Consider the following 4,687-nt stretch of genomic DNA (forward strand, 5'->3'; position numbering starts at 1 on the left):
TGCATGTGCCTATTGGGCCACGGCCCCTGGGTGTCACGCAGCTGGAGCGTGGCATGGCATGTGCTTGCACGTGCACAGGTGTCTGTGTGATCCGTGGGAGGCATGGCCCACGTGCGCGGTCCCTGGTCTCCCTCCCGCCTCCTCCCCCAAACTACTTAATTCGAACTACTTCCCCGGTACGGTCTCCCTGGATGACCCTGCCGACTCCAGTGCTGGAACTCCTTGTGGTGGCCCCTCCGGTGTGCCCAGGTCAGGGCCCTCCAGTCCCGGCTCGCTGCCTCCCGGGCTGGAACGGACCGCCCCGCCCCCCAAGAGTCGGTCGAGGGCAGGGAAGTAGGGGCAGGTGGCAGCCCCTGCTGCGGCGCCGCCCCTGGTGGCCATGGCGTACGCCTGCCGCAGCTGTTTTACTTTCAGGTGCTCCCACGGCAGAAGATGCAAAAGGCCCTGGAAGGAAAGCCCTCCTGCTTTTTTACCACGGGAGGATGTGGGCTACCAACCGAAGCTCTGAGCCAAGGACTGAAGGACCCGTCCAAGCCGTGGCTGTACTCCCGAGACTTGACCGAAGCCAGCTCTCTCTTCCATGACTGCTGCAAGCCTCAACCGAGAACGTGGCGAGTGCTCCCACAATTCCCTCTCCCCCTTTCCATTGAGGATTCTGAAGGACCGTCAGCTGGTGATTTTTGGCTCTGACTGTAAGGGATGAATTGAGCCGGGAACGTAGCTGGTCCTCTTGGGCTGGGCAGAAGCTTTTGATGGGATGAGATGGGTTTTGGTCAGCCGGCGTGTGCCTAAAGAGCGTGGGTGGTGGCGATGCGGGAGAAGCGGCGCGTCGGAGGGAATTGCTCGCGTGTCCTGTTGTTGAGCAGTATGGCGAAGGCAGAAGTTCTCTTTGTGAGGGGCTTGGCGTGCCTCGGAGTAGTAGAGCAAGGCCAGTGTTGATGCTGTGGCAGCTCTTTGTCTAGGCGTTTTGTCTAGGCCTGAATGAAGGCTCTGGGTAGCGTGGTCCACAAGTGCTTTGTTCCACGAGCGTCTGGAGAGCCTCCCTGGCGCGCTCCCTGAGCGGGTCCCGGCGGCCCTTGTGGGTGGGAAAAGGGCAGGAGGAAGCCCTGTTGCCTGAGGACAGAAGAGGAGGCCTCCGTGCCTCCCACACAGGAAGCGGGGGGCTGCCGAGAGCTTCCCTGCAGGCGGCATCCTGGCCTGGCCTTTAGCTACTTGCAGCCTGGAGTGAAGGCGCGGAGTCAAAAGAGGCCGGCCCACACGTAGCAGAGGATGGTTTCGATCCATCGACCTCTGGGTTATGGGCCCAGCACGCTTCCGCTGCACCACTCTGCTCCCTTGGGGCTAGACTGCCCGCAATCCACTCTAGCACCTGGGCTGCACTGGCACGGCCAGGCAGAGGAGCAGGCTGCTAGGCAGCGTTTCGGAAACCCCTTCGAGGTCTCTGTGGCGCAATGGGTCAGCGCGTTCGGCTGTTAACCGAAAGGATGGTGGTTCGAGCCCACCCGGGGACGTGGCTACGCTCGGCCTCCTGGCGCTTGCTAGCGGGCTCCCTTTTGCCACCTCCAAGCCATCCCTCTCGGCCTCGGTGAGGTCACCTTGTGGCCGGCAAGGTTCAGGGGCCGTGCCGTGCCACAGGAGCCCGTCTCCCAGCAACCGCGCCGGGGCCTCTGCCTCAGGGCTTAAGCCCCGAGCCCAAGCGCGAAAGCTCCAGCCGGGCAGGTGTCGCTCCCCTCCCGCCTCTACGCCAGCTGAGAGGGAGAAACGCACGAGCCGCGCGGGTTCTTAGCCGCCTCCCTCCTGCGGGCCTGTTTGCTGCGCAGACCTCCGGGCCTGTCTCATGACTCCCCTGGGAAGCGTGGCCGCGCGAACTGAGCCCCAGTCGCAGCTCCTGAGGTTTCCTGTGCAGCCTTGGACTTGCATGGCTGCCATGGTTTCTCTTTGGAAGGGACTCGGTCCCGCTTGGACAGGCGACTCGCCCGTGTGACTCCAAACGCCATCTTGTGGCTGTCTTTTTCCACAGCCAGAACACCAGGATTCGCCTGCTCCTGGGTGGCCTGTGTCCCTTTCGGGCCATGGCGGCCGCTATGCGCCCGTAGACGGCCACGTTCCTCCTCCTAGTACAGAGATCATGGACGCTGGGGGCCTGCCCCCAAACCTCAATGAGGTCCATGACCTCCACACTAGACCAGGAGGGTGCGCGCCATCTACGGCCCCTGGCTGGCCCCTGGGTGCTGGGGGACTGGGCGGGGGGACGGCTCGCTGGCACTGGCTGCCTGGCTCATCCTGCAGCCGCTGGCTCGGGGCAGAGACTGCTGGCAGGGCTGGCTCTGGCAAGTGCCGTCTGGCCAGAGTCTACCCCTTTAAGGGCCCCAGGGCTGGGGAGAGGAGAGGAGTTTTCCTGGTTTGGCCCAGAGCAGCCACCAGGGGAACCTGGGGAGGGCTGGCCTCCAGCTACTTCGAATTAAGTGGCTACACAGCCCTTAATTCCAACTACTGAATTCGAATTTGGCGTTACTCCTGGTAGAATGAGGTTTACCTAGTACGAATTAAGTCCAAACTAGCGGTTTGTATGTGTAGCACCTATGAAAGTTAATTCCAACTAACGGCTGTTAGTTCGAATTAACTTTGTAGTGTAGACATACCCATAGTTCCTATACAACTAGCAGCTAATGGGTAGTCTCCAGTAGTTTAAATCTTGGGGCATTTGGAAAAGGAGGGGGAGCTACATGTGTGCGGGGTGTATTGTTGCCCTCTGCTGGATGGACTGTAAATGCTTTATGTATGTATCATATGCCCTATAGTGCTAACAGTTAATGGAGATTCTCCTCTAGCTCACACCTGGCATTTTCTAAAGTAATATATGTGTGTGTATGTGCGAGAGAGAGCAAGAGCCTGGGGGCTCCCTCATGTCTCCTCCCCATCCTGATCTGCTTGGCTTAAGTGCAGGAAAGAAGAAGTAGTGAGCTTTGTGTATTTGACATCAGGTGGAAGCAGGGGAATGGAGGAGTAGTGGGAACAAGAGCACTTGGCTTCTTTTCCTGCAGACCGAGAGGGGTGGGGTCTGGGTTATATAAATCAGATGCCGCTCCATGCCTCAGTTTCCCCCTTCATACAATGCCGATGACACAGAGAATGTTTGTAAAGTGCCTTGTTGTTAGCCCATGGGGCAGAGGGGGAAACTCGGTCTCAGAAGCAGACTGGGGGGAGGTAAAAGCCTACCTAGGCAGCGCTGGTTCCACTACATCACGCTGCCAGACCGGTCTGAGTGGGTCCCTCTCTTGGCTGCTCCTCCCCCCAGGAGGAGTGGGTTCCTCTCCATCGGCTGCAGGAACCAGCATTTCAAGGTCTTTGCCAATGGGCAGCCGTTCTGCAATTCAGCTCTGCCGCGGCTTCCAGCAGATCGATACACTGGAGATCGATGGTGCCGTGGTCGGGTCCTGTGCCCAGTTGTGAGCCCGACCGGTGCCGCTGCCCAGACGGAGATGAGTGGCACACACACGACGCCCCCCTACGGCCGCCCTCGCAGACCCAATAAACCTCTCCCTTTCGCAGAACGACTCTGCTCCTGCGTGGTTCTGGGGCTACTTGTGTGTGTGTCCTAGACCCCCTTTCTGCTCACCGCAGATAGAGACTCCTCTGCAGGTAGAGCTGAGTGCGACGCCTGCACTGGGATGGCGTATTGGGATAATGTACTGACAGCTCCTCTGCGCCACCCCTCCTCTTCCTGCCGCTGCAACATCAAATTAACCTTCCTGGTCTGCCCCCGTCCTCCCTCCGGTACCAGGAGACCCCACGCATGATGGGAGGGGCTGCAAACTGGGGAGCAGGCTACTGCAGGGCTGAGGGCAGCAAACCAGCCCCCAGAGCCCTGCAGGGCCTGGCCACGGGGAAGGGGAACTGATGTGAGCAGCATTTAGAGCTGGGGGGGGGCTGTGGGGAGGAGGACAACGGAGCCACGAGCAGGACAGGGGGTGAGCCAGCACCAGTGAGTCTCAGGGGGTATGTCTACACTACCCCGCTAGTTCGAACTAAAATCGGGCTCCATGCTCAGCTGTGAGTCCGAGTCCCATAGACAAAAGCGCCCCAGGGCAGTGGTGGAGTCTCCACATGTCAATGGGTCTAGTGCAGGCCAGAGGCCTTGCTGGGATGCGCTAGGGCAAAGCCCAGGGCTGGGGCCGGACGGGAGCCCGTGAGAGGCAGCGGGGCGAGTGGGAGGCTCTAACTCTTGCTCCTGGCCAGGAAGTCCAGTGCTGGGTGACACCAAGGCCACGCCTGCACTGCAGGCATTTTGCTCAAGAACAGCTGTTCTTGTGCAAAAACTTGTGGCGCGTCTACACTGCACGTGAATTCTTGTGCAAGTAAATTTGCAGTAAAGCATCAGAAAAGAGGGCTTCTTGCACAGGAGTTATTCCTCTCCCCACGAGGAATAAGCCCCTTTTGTGCAAGAGCTGTTGTGCAAGAAGGCAGCGTGGACGGGCACCAGGGGCTTCTTGAGCAAGACACTTTTATGGCTAAAATGGTCATCAGAGCTTTCTTGCACGAGAAAGCGTTCACAGTGCCATGGACACTCTTGTGCAAAAGCACATGGCAGGGTGGAGGTGCTCTTGCACGAGACCTTTTGCGCAAGAACTCCGGTGTGAAACAGTTCTTGTGCAAGAAGCCTGCAGCGTAGGGCAGGGAGCAGCCT

At 59.4% G+C, this 4,687-nt stretch overlaps 1 non-coding gene across 1 annotated transcript; it reads left to right on the plus strand.

The window, feature by feature from the left end:
- Positions 1–1,437: 1,437 nt before the first annotated feature.
- Positions 1,438–1,511, plus strand: TRNAN-GUU (transfer RNA asparagine (anticodon GUU)). Its single transcript has one exon. It is a non-coding gene; the product is annotated as a tRNA-Asn (tRNA).
- Positions 1,512–4,687: the final 3,176 nt, after the last annotated feature.

This window comes from Pelodiscus sinensis, chromosome 25 (assembly GCF_049634645.1).
Source record: "Pelodiscus sinensis isolate JC-2024 chromosome 25, ASM4963464v1, whole genome shotgun sequence".
In the NCBI taxonomy this organism is placed as follows: domain Eukaryota; kingdom Metazoa; phylum Chordata; order Testudines; family Trionychidae; genus Pelodiscus; species Pelodiscus sinensis.